This window comes from Lepidothrix coronata, unplaced genomic scaffold, assembly GCF_001604755.1.
Source record: "Lepidothrix coronata isolate B3197 unplaced genomic scaffold, Lepidothrix_coronata-1.0 Scaffold49, whole genome shotgun sequence".
Taxonomy (NCBI): domain Eukaryota; kingdom Metazoa; phylum Chordata; class Aves; order Passeriformes; family Pipridae; genus Lepidothrix; species Lepidothrix coronata.
Window position 1 is genome coordinate 826,385 of NW_016690229.1, and position 21,687 is coordinate 848,071.

General features: G+C 41.5%; 1 long non-coding RNA gene across 1 annotated transcript; it reads left to right on the forward strand.

The window, feature by feature from the left end:
- Nucleotides 1–7,853: 7,853 nt before the first annotated feature.
- Nucleotides 7,854–11,440, forward strand: LOC108497566. The gene is made up of 3 exons (XR_001874882.1): nt 7,854–8,045; nt 9,832–10,015; nt 11,064–11,440. It is a non-coding gene; the product is annotated as an uncharacterized LOC108497566 (long non-coding RNA).
- The last annotated feature ends 10,247 nt before the right edge of the window (nt 11,441–21,687 follow it).

The window sequence follows — 21,687 nt, forward strand, 5'->3', positions numbered from 1 at the left end:
AGTGAAGAGAGAAAACATGGTGTCAATCACACGTGCTGACAGGGTGCAATTAACCCAGCATCAAATTGGAGAGAGATGGATGGGACCAGATGGTCCTGTTATCCTAACAAAGGATTATACAGCAAGTGTCCTTCGGAAGAAAGAGTGTTTTTTAACACAGACCTTTGGAACACGCACAACAAAAAATATGATGTGAACTGAAGAGGCATTACAGAAAAAGATGGTTGAAATACGAATTCCAATGGTTAATTATGTGCTTTAAGTACAAATATATGTTATATTTTGATCATAATGATGTCTGCTGAAATTTATCCAAAAAGGTCTCCTCAAGAGATTGACGTCAAACAGAATCACTGGAAATAAAGTCAGCAAGGAATGATCAAAATATGCTGGTCCTAGAAAAAGTATTTAATTTATTAACCTAAAACTGCCTAAATGCTGCTCTTCTAGTCTGACGAACTTAGGGGAAATACATATTTTAAAGCTCAATTAGAGAGCAGCAACTGTACCCCAAAATGTTCCCAGAGCATTGAAGTGCTTGGCATCATGGGATTAGAATTAAAACTCTACCCCTAGATGAGATAGACTATTAATTATGTGGAGGATATAATCAATTTATGCAAAGAAATCAGGCAAAACGGGTTAATAAGAGGAATTTCTGACACAGGAAAATCTCAGCTAATGTTGATTGAAAAAAGAATACAACACTCAGAATTACTGTCATGTGGAAAATGCACAGCAATACTGAAATCCCAAAACCTGGGACATACCTGGTGTTATCACAGAATCATTAAAGTTGGAAAAGACCTCTCAGATCATCAAGTCCAACCTGTGCTCGATCCCCACCTTGTCCCCCAGCCCAGAGCACTGAGTGCCACGTCCAGTCGTTCCTTGGACACCTCCAGGGATGGTCACTCCACCACCTCCCTGGACAGCCCCTTCCAATGCCTGACAACCCTTTCCATGAAGAAATTCCTCCTGATGTCCAACCTGAACATCTCCTGGCACAGCTTGAGGCCATTTCCCCCTGTCCTGTCCCTTGGAACAGAGCCCGACCCACACCTGACTCCCCTCCCCTGTCAGGGATTTGGAGAGAGTGAGAAAGTCCCTCCTTTTCTCCAGGCTGAGCCCACCCAGCTCCCTCAGCTGCTCCTCATAGCACTGACTTGTGCCTTTCCTAAACCCTTCAGAACACAGGTCTTAAAACTTGGAGCCTTCTGCTATCTCATGAGTCACATGATTTCCTTCTAAATCCATGGATCCAACCACAGCACAAGAAAATTTTGCACTGTGGGTTTCCAGGGTAAGGAAAAGTCTGAAAACAAACAGAGAAAGGAGCACAGTGCTGGTTATGTGTTAAAAAATAATAGCAATAACATTCTGATATGAAGCTGTACATTTGACTATATTGAAATAATTACAGTAATAGTTACATTTCAATATTTTGAGGGAATTACTCCATTCTTCCTAAGGAAGGTTTAAAGCTTTTTAGCCTGAAAAGAAAAATGTACAAAGGGGGCTTACAAAGGATGTGGGATACAATCCATTGTTACCTACTGAATCACTGAAGAGAATTGTCTGCTCAGACTCCCTTACTAATTGAAGACTGAGCAACCCACGCCTTCAGTCAACAGTACTGTTGTATCTTCTGTTCTTAAATCAGAAAAGCCCACGAGGAAACCATGCAGTGGTGCCTCAATTAACCAGCTACGTGACACAGATTTGGGCACCTATGGCTTAGCCAAGCACAGGGTTATTTCTGAGCATCTCAGAGACTTCAGAGCTTGGAAACCGATTCCTTTGTGCTTATTACGTGCACTCAGCTACAAAGCAAAGCCTCCAGTCACTGTCCAAGGCTCAAAGTTTGTGAGACCTACACTATACAGTAAGTTTTCTTTAATTCAGATATGAGACTTCCCTATTTTCATGCCCAAGCATCATTCTCTTCCAGGTGCTCATGCATTCTCACTGAATTATTGATAAGATCTGGACTTTGTACTTTTTTTGGTCTGGATAAAATGTCTTCATCAAATTGGGTTTCACAAAAAAACCCACCCCAAACACCCCCAAACAAACAACAACAACAACAACAACAACCCAACAATATAAAAACAAACCCCCAAAAAGCCCAAAAACCCAAATCCACAATAATAAAACCCCACAAACTCGCCCCCCAAAACAAACCCCCAAATATAACTGTATGATTTCTTAATGAAAAAATATCTGCTGTGAACAAAACCATAATTTCTAATCACAAAGAAGGAAAAAAAGAGGGAAACAAAAGAAGGAAACTTATCCCTGAAAAAATTTCCACTTTGATGTCACTGTGGTGCTTCATAGGAGTTGTAGTTCAGAAGTGCCACGGTACCACTTTCACGAATAAAGTTCCCTGAGTTTTCTTACTTTATGATTCTACTCCTTTTCTAAATTCCACAAGATCTAGGCTTGTACCAGCAGGTCAAGAATTTCCTTTCCTCTCCTTTTTCTTTCCTTTTTCCCTTTCCCTCTCTTTTTCCTTTCCTTTCTCCTTTTCACTCTTTTTTCCTTTCCGTTCTCCTTTACATTCCATTTTCCCTTCTCCTCTCCTGACATCATCCTGCACAAAGCCAAAGGAAATATTTTGCAATGTAGATCAACGGAACCACAATTAAAAAAAAGGTGACCTGCTTGATACCTTTTCAACATTATCCAGTCAGAAGAACATCAGCTCTCTTCCTACTAAGGAAATTATAAAAGATCTAATCAGCAGATAGAATATAGTCATAGAAAATGCACATCAGCACACCTTAAAGAAAGTAAAATAAATCTTGAAAGTTTAATATCCCCCTTTCTTGGACCTAAATAGGCCCCTTTGGAAAACTATTTTATTGTTTCTCATTAAATTAGAATTGTGCTGAGATGCCACTATCTACCATTTCCTATTATTATTAATGTAAAAAAAATGAAATCACTGCATATTCAGCATTTCCCCAGTTAAAACTAGTCAGAACGAAAATCTGAGCTGTGTTTTTTCTTCATTCGTGCTAATTTAAAAACAGAAAGTCCTTTACTTCTTTCCCCCCACCACTTTGCATCTGCATTTAAAGACAGCAATATTTTCTAATGATAATTAAGAACCTTTAATTTATTGGTTTATTACTTCTGTCCTACATTAGCAGCTCTTACAGAAACAGCTCAGAGATATCACATGTGTGAATGTGCTCAATTCCTCTCTCATTAACCTCAGGAACACACAACCACTCCCAAACAACTCAGACCAGAAGTCACTGGGTTTTCCTTGTTTTTTAAGCTGTTGGTGACACCACAATAACGTGCCCTGAGTCTGCTGCTCACCAAAATTTCAGCTTTTGTGACCCTCCTGTGTTTAGCAATTACTGCTGTAAAGAGGAGCTTGTCCTGTATCATCATTTACATATCAGGGGATGTTCTGTTAATGAAATGTTAATATTTTTGTGTAGTTTGCTCAAGGCAGAACTCTTGAATCAAGTTGGCATTTTTATCAAGAAAACAGGAAGCAACAGATATGCATATGGATAAGATGAAATTCTCCCAGTATACACTGAAGGCTCTTCTTAATAATGCAACGGTTGGAACCAACGTTACTAATTTGCCCAAAGTCTCTTCATTTCTTATTTGCTACCAAAACAGAGTTACTGAAATTTTTCAGACATTTCTGGGTCTTATTCAAGATTCTTTGAAGTGAGGGTGAGTCAAGTCAGGGCATGGATGAGAATAGCTGGAGAAAGAGGCCAGGCTAGACGGGGCTTGGAGCAGCCTGGGCTAGTGGAAGGTGTCCCTGCCCATGGCAGGGGGTGGGATGAGATGAGCTTTAAGGTCCCTCCCAACCTAAACTATTCTGTGATGAGTGGAAAGACAGGGAATGTGGTTCACTATACCAGGTTGCTCCAAGCCCCATCCAGCCTGGCCTTGAAAAGCCTGGCAGAGTTCACTCAAAATCACAGCCTGGCAAAGTTCATGCAGGTTGATGAGGAAATCTGCAACAACTCTTATTTTGACCATTAAAACTTATCAATTCCTCACTCTGTGCTGGGGAGGAGGAGGACACCCTGGCTCAGACTGTCTGTGTCCCTTGCAGATCTAAGCTTTTATAGCAGCTATTCTCTGCCTTGGCAGAACCTGTGTTGGGGGATCCCACAGGCTCCTTGCAAAACTCAATGTCTCCCCCACTCCATCATTTGGAAAAGACTTCAAGAGACACGCACACCCTTTGTCACCCCCTTCTTTGGAAAAGACTTCAGGAGAGATGGACACCCTCTGTCACCCCCTTGTTTTCAAACTGTTAAAGAACTTTGGAGCATCTGCAGCTAAAAAGACCCCCTGAGATCCCGGGAGTTCATCAGTGCCACAGCTGCCCGTGGCTCTGTGCCACAGCCTTTCTGCCTGAGCGACCCCGACAGGCAGCGGGGTGGTCATGTGGAGTTTTTAATAAGTGTCAGAGAACCTCAAGTACCAAGGTATCCCTAATGCTGCTTTTTGGCATCGTTAACCACCAGAGACGAGAGAATGAAATTGAAATGTCTGTTCCCAGGAAAAGGAAAAAAAAAAAAAAAAGCCATCTCGCCCGGGCTGGGTGTGAGGGAATGAAGGGCTGGAGAAACCTGCACGAGGATGAGGTTAAATCCCTTCCAACTCACCTGCTCCAATCCAGCAGGGCTCAGCTGCAAATTATCACTAGTAGACATCCACAAAGGCATATGTTTCAAAATAGGCTTTTTAGTTGCCTTTTGGGACGAGTTACCAATGGAATTAGCTGGTGGCTTGGCTGCACCACTGTTTGTTGTGTTGAGTGTTGACACTGTGCCCTGTGCGACAGGACATGAAAAAATGAACACTTATTAATGTGATTTTGGAGATGATTTTTTAAAATATATATATTTTAAAGACTATCCTAGCTCAAAGTTTTAAATTCTTTTTAAGATGAAACTATACCTGTCTTTGGCCAAACTAATGTGAGAATTTTAAGGAAGGAAGTTCCTGTTTCTTTTTTTTTTTACTATTACGCTTCACTGAAAAAACTGTATTAAGCTGTGCTTTAAATCAGCATTTTCTCAAATTGAAGAGCAACTGATGCTAAAGTATCTGGTAGATTATAATACTTGTAATTTGCATAAAAAAAAATCAGTTTATCACCAGTGTTCTTCCTAGCAAGGATTTCTAAAACCAGTGGCTAGGAAATATTGTTGGTTTTCAGGCCATACTTCATCTAATTATACAAAAGCATATCCACAGAATTGCAAGGGTTCATGGAAGAGATAATCAAATCACAACCATTTGGCATGAAGGAGATGCTCAGTGTGGAACTGCTGATACAGCAATTTAATTAAGGCAGTTTAGCAGCTAAAAAGTTCTTTAATAGAAGTCACAGGTTTACCATTTTTGAGTACAGAAAGAGAAACTGAAATTAAGAAAAAAACCCAAACAAAAACAATCACAAAAGCTGATGATGTCAGATCTTCACGATGCGCTCTGTTTTACAGTGCTATTAATTTCTTTTTGGAATAAACATGATTTCCAAATGCTCAGCACTATCTTGAATTATTTCAGATCAGTGGAACTAAAGACAAAGTAATAATTTCATTTCAGAAAATATATTTCTGAATGTATTCAAATATATTTCTAGAGACATTGTGCAGTAATTTCTACATTTATTTATACACAAGCAAAAAGGGCTTTATTTTCAAAATCAGATCTTTATGACCAAAGCCATCATAAAGATTCTTATTGATTTCAAAGATGTTTTGCTGATTCTCATGTTTGAAATAGAACAGATTTTTTTTTTCACCTTTGTAATGTTCTCCTTTTGTTGTAGAGTGTTATTTAACAAATTGCAACGAAAATTAATCTAACAGCTATTTTTTTAAAACTGTGCAGGTGCTGCTACAGGTTTCATAAGAGACTTTAATTGAAAATTTGGACCCAAATCTTAAAACCTGACAGAGGTGACCCACTGAATTTTACCTAGAAACTATTTGAAAGTTATATTAATGTCAATGTTGAGCACTTTAGTGCTGCTTTTTGTTATGGAAAATATGGCTTATTTCACTGGTTAATGGTCAATTCTGTGTGGGCCAGAGCCCTGTTAGAAATCAGGGAGTCTTCATATAAATTAAATGCTGGGATTGACCTGTTGGAGCGAGTCCAGAGGAGGCACCAAGACGATCAGAGGGATGGAGCAGCTCTGCTGGGAGGAAAGGCTGAGAGAATTGGGATTGATCAGCCTGGAAAAGAGAAGATTTGGGGTGACCTAATTGTGGCTTTCCAGTGCCTCAAGGAGTTCCAGGAAAGATAGAGAGACTATTTACAAGGGCCTGGAGTGACAGGACAAGGGGAAATGGCTTCACACTGACAGAGAGGAGGGTCAGATGGCATACTGGGAAGGAATTCTGCCCTATGAGGGTGGGGAGGCCCTGGCACAGGTTGCCCAGAGAAGCTGTGGCTGCCCCATCCCTGGAAGTGGCCAAGGCCAGGTTGGATGGGGCTTGGAGCAACCTGGGCTAGTGGAAGGTGTCCCTGCCCATGGCAGGGGGTGGAATGAGGTGATCTTTAAGGTCCCTTCCAACCCAAACCACTCTGGGATTCTGGGATTTATGGCTTTAGTATTATGTTGTCCTGATTATCATTAAACCCACGTTGATATTAAAACCTGGGTGTGGGCAAGGACTGAGGGGACCCCGAGGTCAGGCTGGCCTGATGCAGCATCTGCATCACCAGGTGTGGGAGTCAAGGATATCCTGATTTTGCAGGAATAACATCTCAAGCCTGGTTTCTCCTGTCTCAGCTGTCTCTGTGCTTTGCTCCACTGCTGGAGACAGTGCCAGGAACTGTAGGAATTCTAACATATGCAGTGCTTCAAATTTGGGAACACTTTAAAGAGATCTTATTCTGAGAACATGAGCATTTAGCATTTTCCAAAAATCATATCCTCATAATGGTCTCTCGGTGATTGCTCCTAAGTGGGAATATTCACAAGTGCCAGTCCCTTTGGAAATGTGAGTCCATGGGGAATTGCACAAGAAAATATGGAGCAGAACAGGGACTTGACTTCAAATATCTTCTGGTCTTAGACTCCCATCGTTAATACTGGGTCATTCCACGTAATGCCAGTGCCTAAATCAGGAAAGCAGGGAACATGTAACTAAAATATTTGTAAAAATATAAACAACAAGGAATGTTGTGATGAGATTACTTTTTCTGAACTTGTATTGGGCTTTTTTTTAAACCCAAACTCCATTGAAACAGGTTAAGGCTTTTCCTCTCCCAGTAAAGTCACACATTGTTACTGCTATTTTACATGACAGATGAGTTAGGTGGAACAATTCCCACGTGGAATTGTGGAATGTTTATTTTATTTTTATCAGTCCTAAACTTAATGTTGCATTTACCCAGGCTGCTTCCATCAGTGGCATATATAAATACCTCTGCCCAAAAATGTGTGTCAGCACAACACACCAAGGCTTTTTTCCTCCTATTATTTTATATCATGCTCTATTAAATCCTGGATGTGTCACCTGGGCTCAGCTTACAGATTAACTTTACTTAAGCTCAGATTTGCCCACCATGCATTTTAAATGTTACTGTGCCTTGTTAAATGCCCAAGTTTTGATGGTGCAACTGGTTGTTCACCAACTCCTACCTTCATGCATGTTGAAGATGATTTTGCCTGTGGTTATAGACAGCACATTTTGGTCCTCTAATGTCTGATTTGTACAGATGCAAAGAACAGCCAGAAACCAGAGAAACAGCAACTCCCCAGACTGGGGTTAAAGTGGGTTCCGTGTGGAGCGTTGTCAATAGGTTCCTTGTTGCTAAGGAAACTATTTCCTTGGTAGCTGCATGTTTGCCACATCTTACTAAATTGGTGTCAATCTCAAGCAAAGAACAATGTGTTGTGGCATCACAAGAAATTAAAACCCAAATAGGCTTGAAGTTTATTAAATACTGACTTGAAACAACCAAACAAACCGAAAACACTCCGTGGTGACTCACGGAAAAACTCTGCATCACAGTCACCAGCTGGCAAACAGGTAAATGTGTTTGTATAGTAAATAGAAATCTTTTGTCTTCTAAAAATTGGAAAGGCAGCCTTTCACAAGAATGCACTTTTTAGCTGTGGAAAACCTCAGGTGATGCACTCCCATGGCAGCTGGTTTTGTGAACAGGAATGGATGGGGCACTATGGCATTGGTTTTTTCTTTGTACCAATGCAGACCTTAAATAATATTTTTACCTTCTAATATTAATTACTTGGTAATTTACAACCTCAAAGTGGTTAAAGCAGATTCTAAGTGCGCTTGTAGAAAATCAGCAATATAAAAATACACCTCACACTTGTGTGCACAATTATCGAGAACAGTTTGTAAGGAAATGATCAAACCTAAATCTACCACTTTTTGTAATCATTGCAGCTCCCTTCCCCTGATCTATCAAATCCAAACCCAAAGAACTCACAGTGTTTCAATATTTGTGATTTTTCCCCAAATGACCCAACGAGTCATTATTTTTTCCCACTCACTGTTTGGTCCAGAGTCAACAAACCCAGACTATGGCACATTCCTTCTTATTCGTAATGATTTTACAACCTTGTAATTCATAAGAAAAGGGCAGTGAACATTTTTCTACACTTAACTGGATTTTAGAATAAGAAAGCAACAGAAGCACTGCAGAACAGAGACTTCTCCAAAAGTGAGATGCTGAAAGGGAACCAGTGCAAAGAAAATCCCAGGAAATATGCCACAACCAAAGCCTTCCATTTTTCTGCTCCTTAGATAAGCCTTAATGCTAACATTAATTATTTGCATATACCCACATTTGGAATTCTGTTTTCATGTGTCCCAACTACGTTGAAACAGTCCCTAGAGCAAAAAAACTCAAGGAAAAAAAAAATAATGCACTGAAAATAAACAGAAACTACATGGATGTTTCTACTATATGGATCATTCAACTACCAATAAAATTTGGGGTTTTAAAGCATTTTTGATAGTATTTAAACCTCTTCTACAATGCATCTATAAACTCCAGGAAAAATATTTTTCCTCTTCAGAAAGTGCCAAAAGCATAACATGCTATGAAAGCTTGTAGGAAATAGAAGCAAAGGAACAGAAATTAAAGACAAGAAGTGATCCGTGAGAAATTAGTTTGATTGACAGTAATCCCAACGCACTGCAGAGTCTGATGCAGAAGAGCCCATGCACTCCTCCTTACTTTTCTTGGAAAAAGTAAAATATATTTTGCAAACACTGGCAAATCTCTCCTTAATCTACCAGGTTTGCTCTCACTTCTGAGAGTTTCATAGAATCAGAGAATGGTTTGGGTTGGAAAGACCTTAAAGCTCATCCAGTTCCACCCCCTGCCATGGGCAGGGACACCTTCCACTATCCCAGGTTGCTCCAAGCCCCGTCCAACCTGGCCTGGGACACTTTCAGAGATGGGGCAGCCACAGCTTCTCTGGGCAACCTGTGCCAGGGCCTCCCCACCCTCACAGGGAGGAATTCCTTCCCAATATGCCATCTAACCCTCCTCTCTGTCAGTGTGAAGCCATTTCCCCTTTTCATGTCACTCCAGGCCTTTGTAAATAGAATCTCCATCTTTCCTGGAACTCCTTGAGGCACTGGAAAGCCACAGTTAGGTCACCCCAAATCTTCTTTTTTTCCAGGCTGAAAAATTTCAATTCTTTCAGCCTTTCCTCCCAACAGAGCTGCTCCATCCCTCTGATCACCTTGGTGCCTCCTCTGGACTCATTCCAACAGCTCCATGTCCTTCCTGTGCTGGGAGTTTTAACATAATGATGTCAACTTTCACACTTTTGTGCAGGAATCAAGACAACATTGTGCCTGATGCTGCCCATCACCTGGATCTTGTGTAGGTGCTACTGACAGAAACAACAATAAAGACCATAGTTCTCCTCTCAATTTTCAGTGAGCTAAAGAAAACAACAATAGCAATGGACGTAAATATGGTCTGTTCAACATTTGATCCCACTCCTATTTTCACTAAGGTGAGAAAAAAATCCAAGTAGGACAGGAAATTTAAAACGAAACTATGCAGGAGAAAAAACCCACGTGTACATGTTTAATGAGATTGTGAGGGAGGAAGCAGAGAGCAGGAACTGGCTGGTGCAGATGAGGTAAAGAGCACACAGCTGTTTCAACTTACTCTTGTCCAGACCACCTCTGTTCAACAGGAACTCTGTGTTAGAGACTTAGAATCGAGGGAGGTTGGGTGGTGGAATGTAAAGTCTCAGCAGAGACGAGCTTTACCACATGGGAACAGTTTCTCAGAACACTTTTTGCACAGGGGCAATAAGGTGGATGTGGGATGTAACTGAGCCAGCAGGATCCATGTTTCCTAAACCAACCCTGCTTCATGCAGGAGCACTTCAAACCTGTAGGAACTGCCCCGGGAATGTGGTCGTGAGAAACAAGTCTGAATGAACTGCACATGACTGACAGCACACTCAGTGCAGTGGAACTAAACCACAGAAAATCATCACAATTCGTGTCTAACTAACTTGGTCTTTCAGACCTTTTCTTTTTCTAGGCATGTTTTAACATTTGAAGCTGTCCTAAAGCCACCATCTTTTTCTGCAGCTTCAGGAAGAGGGCAGGTGCCTTTCATTTAGATAAATGTAACCCTGATTTATCAAGAGTGGGTTTCGTGACAGTTACTTTGTGTACCTCGATGCTGTTTGTGGCTGCCTTAACAATAATCAAAATGTATTGTGCTTAAAGTGAATGGTTTTTCAAGTGCTTCTGTTTAATTTGTATTCTTGGTGTTTTTGTGGATCGTACCTCCAAAACTGATTTGCTCCACAGGGGCAAATCTATCCTGGCCTCTCTTCTGCTAATTTAACAGTCTGCTACTTAACACTGGAGATCAGAAATAGTATGAGATATGGGAAATAAAAAGTGTATCAGAGGACTTTAATGGGGACATCAAGGTTAATATCTGCCTATGCTCTTTCTTGAGAAACTGCAAGCAAGACAATTTGTTGGTTTGGACCCGAATTTTATGTTTAATTACCTAAAGTATGGTTTCTTTAACAGCACAGCTCCCCACCCATTGCTGCCACCCAGAGAGGAGCAGAGTCGCTCTGAAATCCATCAGCTGGGACCTGAACCAAAGGTTACACTCTGAACAACAAAGTCAAGCACACCATGCAGAGGGCTGATACGATAGACCCTAACAAAAAGACTTCACACCAGGCTAACACTAATAGGAAACTGCTGAATATTCATTAAGCCCCTCTGAACCAGCAATATTTTAGTTATCGTGAGATCAAACTGCACAGAAGATCAAACAATGAAAAATCATTTCTTGGCACGGGTCCCTCCGACACTTTATTTCCTCGCAGCCTGGAACTACAGGGACACCAGAAGTTTCCTGGAACTTCAAAATAAAAGCATTGCAGAGAGCTGCTTGAACAAGGAGAGTATCACAGTGGCATTTTGGTATCATTGGCAGCCTTCCTTGATTATTGACACCCCTGCTCCTGTAACAGCCTGCAGAGCTGCAGCCAGAGCCTCCAGTATTTGTCACTGTCACTTCACAAGTGCTCGGCATTGTTCAGGAAATTGTATGTGTAAAGCAAAACTGCCTGTGCCCGACTCCGACAGGGGAGGGGGCTTGAAACTGAAACAGAGGTTTTATGTGTCCTATTATGTGCCCCAGCAAGAGCCATAAATAATTGTGACAAGGATTTTTTTTTTTTTTTTGGTGTTACATGTGAAAGTCCTTGACTGTGCCTCCTGCTCCAGCTCCCCCCTCCCTCCCTGCACTACAGCTGCCAAGCTGCATGATGATAGATGGCACTATGCAGCAAATGACAGCCCGATAGATTTTTTAGTTTGTGCTTTAGAGAGAATCAGATATGCTGTATAAAGCAATAAAAAAAGCATACTCACAAGGTGGGTTAAAAATAGCTGGCACAGCAGGAGATGAGTTTGCTGTTTATCAAAAAGTTAAATCTTCACATGCAAAGTCCAGGTGATGTGTTAATTCTTTTAAATCTTAGCAAAAGTAGTAATTTTCAAGTGATTTTCGTAGACAAACCTATGAGGTATAATTCTTTCCCCTCTATCTTTTAATATAGAAAGCACTAAAAGCCTGGTTTTAAACTTCTCTGCGTAAGGACAGCACACAAAACACAAGGGGGAATAGACTTGATCTTTATAATGACATGAAGAAAGTCCTGAATCTGTACAAGGTAAAAGTTGGCTTTCAAATCAGATCTTGAAACATGAGCCCAGACTCCCTGTAAACTTTCAGTCATCAAGCCCCTGAAGTCAGCAAGACTCTACTCTGAAATTTGATCATTTGAGAACAAATACAGCAAATTATTTTTATCCTTGATAGATCATGTCTGATGGAAAACACATATTTAGGTTTTTATGATCTATTAGCTTCTCTTATATGCTAAAATGTAATCATTTTGGGGTGAAAAAGCGGCCAGCAACAATGAAAGTGGGAATTCAGACGTGTCAGAGCTCTCAATGTCTGTGGAATGTGCATTACACACACAGGTAGCCATCGTGGTCATACTGCTATAGGAGGAGAAGGGTTTGCAAATGCCTCTGTTCTATTCACTGGTAAATCTGACAATTACAGATACATAAGGCAGCAGCTTTTCCTCATGCTGAATATTTTTCAGTGATTGAATATGTCTCTCTGAAGAACAGGATGTTCCCCTGCAATGCACCCTGTGCACAGCTGAGATGTGCAAACTTAGAAGTTGTGCTGTCCTTTCCACTGGATGTTAACTTTCCCTGTTTTCCTCTGTGCTTTCTATTGATCCAGAGCCTGTAACAAATGGCCTGGCTTCCCAGCCACCTTGGAAATGTCATGCAGGAGTCAACAAAAATACTCAGTGTATGTTTTATAAAGAATTACAGCTGGCTCTGAATTACTCTGCCTTTCATCTCTGCAAGCCCAGCCTGGTTGCAGTGTATCGATGGATGAGCAGAAGTACCAGGAAATGATTCAATGAGCCAGTGAGTTTCCCAGTTCATGGACATGACAGCCCAAGACATACTTATTCACCCTGCCTCTGTCTCCTCATACACTACACTTGAAGCTGCTCTGTAATTTAAGAGTACTCAGTATATCAGATCTCAACTGTTTTTCCCCCCTGATTTCTGATGAATCATGGTAGGAAAGCTGTGGTTTTAGCGCTGGAGGATGTGACATAATGCAAAACAGCACAAGAAGTATATTAAAAAAATATGTCTGTCAGACTTTATATTGCTGGAAGGGGATAATTTGAATTATATGCCCATAATTCAAATTTGGGGATAATTCAACACCCAAACAGATACATTTCTAGCTGTACCCAGTCATCTGATATAATACTGGCTGTTGTTTATTACTCACTCATATGTTGTTACAGCATCACCTCCCCATGCTATACTAAGGGGACAGTTTACATTTCCATAATAAAATCCATTTTCTATAGGTTTATAACTCAGTTTACATTTCACAAGGCTGCTGCCTGGCATATGAATTTCAGTTCAATTCCTTTTGGTTTAACTAAAAATGAATTTCAAAATATCTTATTTAAAAAAAAAATAATTAATGCAACAAAGAAGTACATAATATCACTTCCCAGCCCAAGGAATTCAAGTAACACCCAGCTATTCACTCGAAAAATGACCTGTTAAAGTCCTCTTTACAAGAAGCTGATGGATTTAGGACCAAATGGAACTACTTAAATAAGCAGATGTTCTGGCCTTGCTATATTAGAGATAAGGGAGAACAGTAATAAAGCCCAATGTTTTAAAGGAGAGAGGGAGCATCTCTTACAGGATGTGACAGCAGCAATGCACAGACACACAGCTTGGCTACCTGGTACCCCCCCACATAAACAGTGCCCAGGGGCCTCTCAGAGGCTTCCTGGGTACTAAACTCACCAGGGACAGGACCTGAATGGCCTGAAGTTGTGTCAGGAGAGGTTTAGGTCAGATCTCAGGAAAAGGTTCTTCCCCCAGAGGGTGGTTGGGCACTGAACAGGCTCTCCAGGGCAGTGGGCACAGCACCAAGGCTGACAGAGCTCAGGGAGCTTGGACAATGCTCTCAGGGACAGGGTGGGATTGTTGGGGTGTCTGTGCAGGGCCAGGAGTTGGACTGGATCATCCTTGTGAATCCCTTCCAACTCAGGATATTCTGTGATCCTAAATTCAACAAGGGATTGAATCACTGGAGGAGCAAAGGCTCCCCCCGACTTCCATGCTGATGTTTCCTTCAGTGCCCAGACTGAGAGGTCTGGGGCAGGTGTAGATGTTATTGTTTAAAGAATAAAACCATAAATACCTACTTCAGTCACCCTGAGAAAGGCAGGCCTGAGCTCCCTGTCTCATCTAACACGTTCCTCCACATGCCTCTTCTATTTTCCACACACTCCTGATTTCCACCACAATATTCTCTGCCCCCCCATTGCCATGCCCTCACTGCACAATTAAAAGGACATGTATTAACTTTTTATTTCCCTATCACTTTCCATTTTCTCAGCATTTCTGACCAAGGAGCACTAACCAAAGCTGGAGGAATTGCCTGGGATCCCATCACAGTGCCTGATGTAGTGCTTGCCCACCAGAAGCAATGAACTAAAGACTGAATGTACGTTCCTGCTCAGTGGAAGAACTTCTCCCAGTTTCCCAAAGGTGTCTCTTCTGTTTGCTGAAATACCCTGAAATAACAAAATATTCTCAGCCACATAAGTGGAAAATAACTGTCTCTTCACACTGACACCCTTCCTACCTGTGCCCAGGAAGCTGTTACAGCATCAGCTATGTAGTTATGAGTGTTAAAATGGAGAAACAAAAGGCTTTTCTGCCTCAGTGAGACCTGTGGTGTGGGACACACATGAGAAAATGTGAAACTTGCCTCTAATACCCGTTCACCAGACCATATAATCATGCTTGCTGTTTTTCCTGACTAGTTCTGGAAAAAAAATAATTATTTATTTTAAATCTATTAGAGAATTTAATGGAAAACAGACAGTTTTGACAAACATAGGGCTGTCTCTTAAATGGAGGGTGTCTGTCTCTGGGTGTAGTGACAACTCCAACCTTTCCCTAACCCCCTTTTTGCCTCTTTCAAACAGTGTTTGCAATGCTGCCAAGTGGCTGGGAGGATCCAGGGGTTACATGGAAAACAAAGGTAATGCAACTGTATTCCTAATTCTGGGATGTGCCTCTCCCAGATCCCCCTGAGCAGGAAGAATCAGGGAGAGGGGTGCACTGTGGCTCCTTCCCAGGCAAATCAAACCTTTACTGTCTCATCGTGCTCAACAGGAGCAAGGGTTATAAAGCAGGTTTAGGAGTCTGGATGCAACTTTGGAACATTTTAAGCTAGGTTCTTTTGGTTCTCACAGTGTTTGTGATCTCAGCCTTCCTGACCAAGGCCTGTCTCAAACAGCCATCACAGATTTTATACAGGTTGATACATGTGTCTCTAATCATCAGAGCCAAACTAGGGTTGCACCTCATAAACATTGTCTTTCTTGGAAGAAAATGTTTTCTTTCAGGTCAAACTGAACCACTGGGCAAGGAAAGAGGGGGAAAGGGGGGGTTTATTATGCATGTCTAGTCTGTCCAAGAAAAGACAGGATTAACAGCTAATTTCCTGCCATTATATTTCAGCCCCAAAGAAAGTTTTTTCAAAGAAATGACTTGCATCTCAAAATGACTTAACATCTGCAGCGAACAAAGATGAGAATCTCACCAGGACACAGCTTGAATTCTAACTCCTCCTTTATAGCTCTTTCTACTATGGTAGGATGAAGTTGCTGTAAATCTTTTCAAGGAATAAAACCAGCAAACAGTGCCTCTACCTGAGACCAGGGCCCTCTGCCAGGAGCAGAGCTCTCAGTCTTTGTTTCCAATCCTGGAGGGGTGGACTCCACTGTCACAGGTTGTAGAGTTTGGAGCCAGGAGCTGCTTCAGTTCCACGAACCCACCCGAGTCAGGTCTCTTGTGATCCCATTTTAAATGACTGTGGAAGCTGATGGCAATTTGAAAGGTGTATTTAATGCTGAAAATCAGCTCAAGGCATCAGACTGCCTAACCTGCTCCCTAAAAAATCCCCTTGTCCACTTCTGGTGCCCTGACATCCCACCTGTAGACACCTGCCTGTCAGCTGTCCACCTTCGTAATCCAAATGTGCAATTGTGCTCCTAGAAAGGAGGATGAAGCCACTTGAAAATCTGTCCTTGAGCATCTCAGTCCCTTGTTTTCTTTCTGCAACAGACTATTCCAAGTTCTTGAAGAGATGAAAGAAAGAAAAGCAAGTCCAGAGCACTTTCCTCTCTCACCTTAGAACTTTCATTTTCCTTTTCATTCACAGGGTTCAGAAAAGGAGGAGAGAGAAGGAATAAGGAGAACACCACCCTACATATGACCTGTAACTTTCTGGGAGTCTGGGCAAGTCTCTGCAGGTCCTTCCCCCAGAGGGTGGTTGGGCACTGAACAGGCTCCCCAGGGCAGTGGGCACAGCCCCAAGGCTGCCAGAGCTCCAGGAGTGTTTGGACAAAGCTCTCAGGGACAGGGTGGGATTGTTGGGGTGTCTGTGCAGGGCCAGGAATTGGACTGGATGATCCTTGTGGATCCCTTCCAACTCAGGATATTCTATGATTCTGTGACCCTCTCCTTAGCCAGCCCTAAATGTTCTGTAAAACCTGCCCCAGAGCCCTCTCTCACCCAGGGCAGCTGCACTGCAAGGCTCTGTTGGCCATTCCTGCTCCATGGAGTGGGACCAGTTGCACATCTATGAATTGGTCCTTTGTAGAAACATCTCTCTCAGCACCTTGTGGTCAGTGGAGCTGTGCCAGTCCCCATCAGCAGCACACGTGAGCCCCACTGTTTTGTCTCAGGCTTCAATAAGATAAATGAGTTTAATTCATCCTTTGTGTAAGTAGGGACAACTCCTAGAAATTGCACCGGAGTTGCATGCCTTGGCTTAATCCCTAAATTCATTCCTCTAAACAAAAGTCTGTCTTAACGTCACTGTTCTTGTGGCTGTCATTAGTGGGAGTTATTTGTGACATATACACTGTAAAAATTCCCCATCTAATAGTCATCACCAGAAAAGATCACTGCAAGCACTCAGTGATAGGGGGTCAGGTTCTGATTGCAGCTCACCACTGCCAATGTGAAAAACAGAGTCTGTAGGGACTTTGGTTCACAAATTACATTTGCTCAGAGCCACATAACAAAAGAAGTCAGAATCTAGATTAATTATCATGATTATCCTCCAACTCAGAAGTCAGTCAGTGCTCAGTCACGGATTTCTTTTTGAAGGCTTACACAATTGCTGAGGGGAGCTTGCAGCTTATGCACACGAACCTCCAAATGTGCACAAAGGCCAATAAATAAAACAAAATAAAACAAAACCAAAAAAATCTTAATTCCAAAATTAGTGAAAAAGCAACACAGTGAGAGCTATGTATTTAACTCTTCCCCACACGCACAGAAAGTTGCTAGGGAACGAGCCAGCGCTCACAAACTGCCACTACAATTACATTTACAAAGAGCTGACAAGGATTGACCTTTGCCTACTCCTTCCTGTCTGCCTTTTACCAGGCATGGAAAAGCCTGGTGGCTTGACAAACAGATTTGATGGGCACATTTGCAGACAGCAGGCTGTCTGGAGGGGTGAGCTAGCCCTGTTCCATGAGTCTGCTAAGAACTGAAGAAGCTTTTAAGAGCTCCACGACTGTCAGGGTTGAGCTCCAGGAAAAGGTGGGCTTCCCTTCGTGAAGCTTTTCCAAGCTTTGGAAGCATGAATTTTGTTTAGTGCTTCCAGCCAATACCTGATCCAATAGTTTTGTCACCAATTAATAAAATTGCAGTATAATTCCTGGAAAAAATGTAAATTAAGGCTCATATTGCCAAAGGTGCACGTGGAAAGTTTGCCAATGCTTTTACAAGTGGAAGCTGTGAGTTTGCACAAAGTTGCAGGGGTTGTGTATGAACATTGTTGTATTGAAGTGATACCCCAAATTCCACTGAAAACCCCGAGGATATGCATAAAAAAACTTGTGCATATTTAGTATCATCAGCTAAGAAATTCTGTGCCATTATCTGTATATTTTAATAATTGCAACTTTCAATGGTAGTGACATAAAAACAATTACTTTTTGAAATTCCTCCGTGTATCTGCATTTGAAACTACACAGCCATTAAAAACAGTCTGTCGAATTAAAGGTTGTGCAATTAATTAAGTGCAAATCCTGTAAAACTGGACCAAGGAGAAAATTCATCAAATGGGTGAAATATGACCTATCTTGTCCAAAAGACAAATATGTTTAAACAAAATATGAAAATTGATGACAAAATTACTGGTAGCAAAATGCACACAGAGCAAATATGAGACAGCTGTACTTGGATTGAGCATGGGAGGTTCACCCCTACAGAATTTGTGATTCATTATCTCCACTGCCTTGTAAAACTTTTCCTAGTTAATCTCCAAAGTACGGCCTTTGTATCTATGATAATAAAAATTCTCAATAAAACCCCATATAACTGTTTAGCAGTGATTTACTGCCCCTCTCCAGAATCAGATTAAATCTGTTATAAATTGGATGTGGGTATCCAGCAGAGCTTTCGCTCTGCCACTGGGAATCTCTGCCTTTTGGGACTCCTGCTTCCAACCAATGACCTGGTCCTGCTGGTGTGACCCACGTGGGGACGGCCTCAAGCTGTGCCAGGGGAGGTTCAGGTTGGACATCAGGAGGAACTGGTCATGGAAAGGGTGGTCAGGCATTGGAAGGGGCTGTCCAGGGAGGTGGTGGAGTGCCCATCCCTGGAGGTGTCCAAGGAACGACTGGACGTGGCACTCAGTGCTCTGGGCTGGGTGACAAGGTGGGCATCGGGCACAGGTTGGACTCGGTGATCTGGGAGGTCTCTTTTAACCTCCGTGGTTTTTGTGTCTTCTTACCTAAATATTTGCTACCAGGCAGGAACAGAGTCCTCCCAGCTTTGACAGCCAGGAACAGGATGTCTGGGCCTTGTTTAAGCCACATGACCTTCACAGGCTGAGTATTGGTAAACCAGGTCACCACGTCCTGCTTGATCTTTGTGCACAGGAACTATATTTTAAAGAGTTTTACTGTCAAAAATAAAAACAACCTCAAAATGAGACTTTTTATAGTTTACCCACTGCAACCCATTGACAAGGAGAGCTGTAGATTCTCTGCCTGACACAACTTGAAGGTACATTTTCAGTATCTCAATAAATTCTTCAAGCAATAAGGCAACAGTTGTCTCCTGTTGCCAGTTTTGGGCACAAATCTCCCTGCAGGAATATCAACAACTTATTTGCCAATGGGCTCTGACTGGAAACCAGTGGCATACTGGGGAGCAGGGTTTAATCTAGTGTTTAATATTATTAATATTAAAAATAAGATACAGAGTAAAGGATAAGAATAGTAAGAATATTAAGATATGAAAATCAGGGAAAACATAGGTTATTTATATATAATAAAGAAGAAAACATTACAAAAAACGTCTGGGGGAAGCTGCAGTTGGGATGGACTTTTCCACGAGGACAGGAATACCTAGAGGGTTCAGGACTATCATTTTTAAGCAGAGAGAAGGTTTTCCTTCAGCAAACCAAGGAGTAGAGAGTGAACCACCTTCGCTTTGCCTCATTTTTTTCTTGCAGCCCAAAGGACCCAACTGTGCCAGTCAGAGCCTGAGAGACATCAATGCACAGACAGGGAATTCTGCCAGGCAGGGACTCCGGATCTTCTTTGAGGAAATCCCTCAAACACAATTAAAACAAGCCTACTTATATTTCCACATTCTCTTCCCGAGGGACATGTGCACACTCCGTGATTCCGGAGGAATTCCCGCCGCCAGGAGCTCCGAGTGCAGGGCCCTGTTTGGAAGGTGGGCGTGTGGGACCCTCACATGTGGTATCACATGTGCCCCACATTCCAAGCAGGTTTAAGACTCCACAAATCAAACTCCAATTGGGAAGTGGATGGTGGGGAGGAGGAGGACTGCAGGGAATGCAGGAACACAGCCTGTTATTTTCATATTAAGATGTAATGGTGCCATTAAAGTTAAAACCACTGTTAAACTTGATTGAGTAAATTAGTTAATTAACCATAGCATCTAATGCATTCCTCCAAGGCATACCTCAGTTCCTCGAGACAGAAGCCTGATAGAATTCCAGTTGTACATTATCCTAGCTGTGAATTTTAGTATGATTACACTCCTGGAGTGACTTACTGTTTGTCAATGAAGAATGCAAGCTGTCTTTTGAGTCTGAGCTTGATTAAAAATTAGCAGGGAAAAAATGGATATATTTCCTTTTTTACTTATTTGCTCTAAAGAAACTTTTCACATCTTTTTGCTCTTTCTCTGCCCTTCACTGGAAAAATTTATCTCAAAACAAGTTAAAGGTGGAACATTTTGGTCATCTCTAGTTAAGATTAAGGAAGGAGGATTTAGTTCTATCTTGTCACAGTAGAACAACTGAAGTCATGTTGTAGCACAACCACTGCTAAAGGAAATTCTGCTTAGAATCCCACTAGTTTATCCACACCAGGGCTTTAGTCCTATTTATATGGTTAAAGGTCTAAGAAGCACTAATTCATATTTAGAATAATTTTGCTGGTACCAAATTGCATCTGCAGATATAACTTACACTAAAGCACAAAATGATCTGGGTTGAAACAACAAGCCAAAAGTACCAGAGCTTTTAAAGAACTCAAAAGGAAAGGTAATTAAGATTTTTCAGATATGACTTTCGAATATAATAATGTAAATTCTTAGTCAAACACCTTTTTTTCCAGCAAAAAGGGCCACAAAACTCGGATCACGAATTTTATCTCTGCCTACCTAATTTACAAATAAGATAGAATGATTTTCTGACATAGAAATGCCATCTGAACAAGAAGGTCTCTTATTTGGAAATACATGCTGGATTAGGAAACAAAATATATCTCTATCAATGTAGCAGACTATAAACTCTATCAAGGTATCTGACTATAAACTGAGCATGTTTTCCTTTATTATTTTATTTTCAAAGCAGTTAGGGGAGTCACCCTGTTGTTCCAAACATCCTTGTAACCAATTCCTAACACATTTCCAGAAGAAATTTTGTTTCAACAGAAATTTTTAAAACTTAACAGTCTTCCTCTGTAGAGTTGCTCAAAACTTTTCCATCAAAACAAAATTTTCACAAAAAAACCCCCAAACAAATTGCATGTTAACATTTCTGCTCCCGTTTTTCTACATTTCCCAACTAGTCCATTGTAGCACAACCACCCAAGGTGTGTTGCACATCCCAAAACACTCTTTTTGTGCCAGCAATGCTGGCTTTGACTCCCATAGGACCACACAAATGACCAACCAGCTTATTTTTAGATCTTTTAAATGCATGACTGGCCATTTTCTAATTTTTTAAAGCATCACACTGCCACGGAGATGTTCTCCCCAGTCTTCCCTGCCTTGGGGAATGCTTCATTTTGAAAACATTAGAACACAATCATGACAATTCCCCTATGAAAATATGGCTAATTTTCTGCTTTAACCAACATAAAATTGATCTCTCAAGCTCTGTTTCACATGATCTCTTTGCAGATCTCCCTCCTTTTCCTCCCCTACCACACCCAATAACAAAGATTCCCTAAAAGAGCTCCTCTTAATTTTTATTTTCATTTCTGTG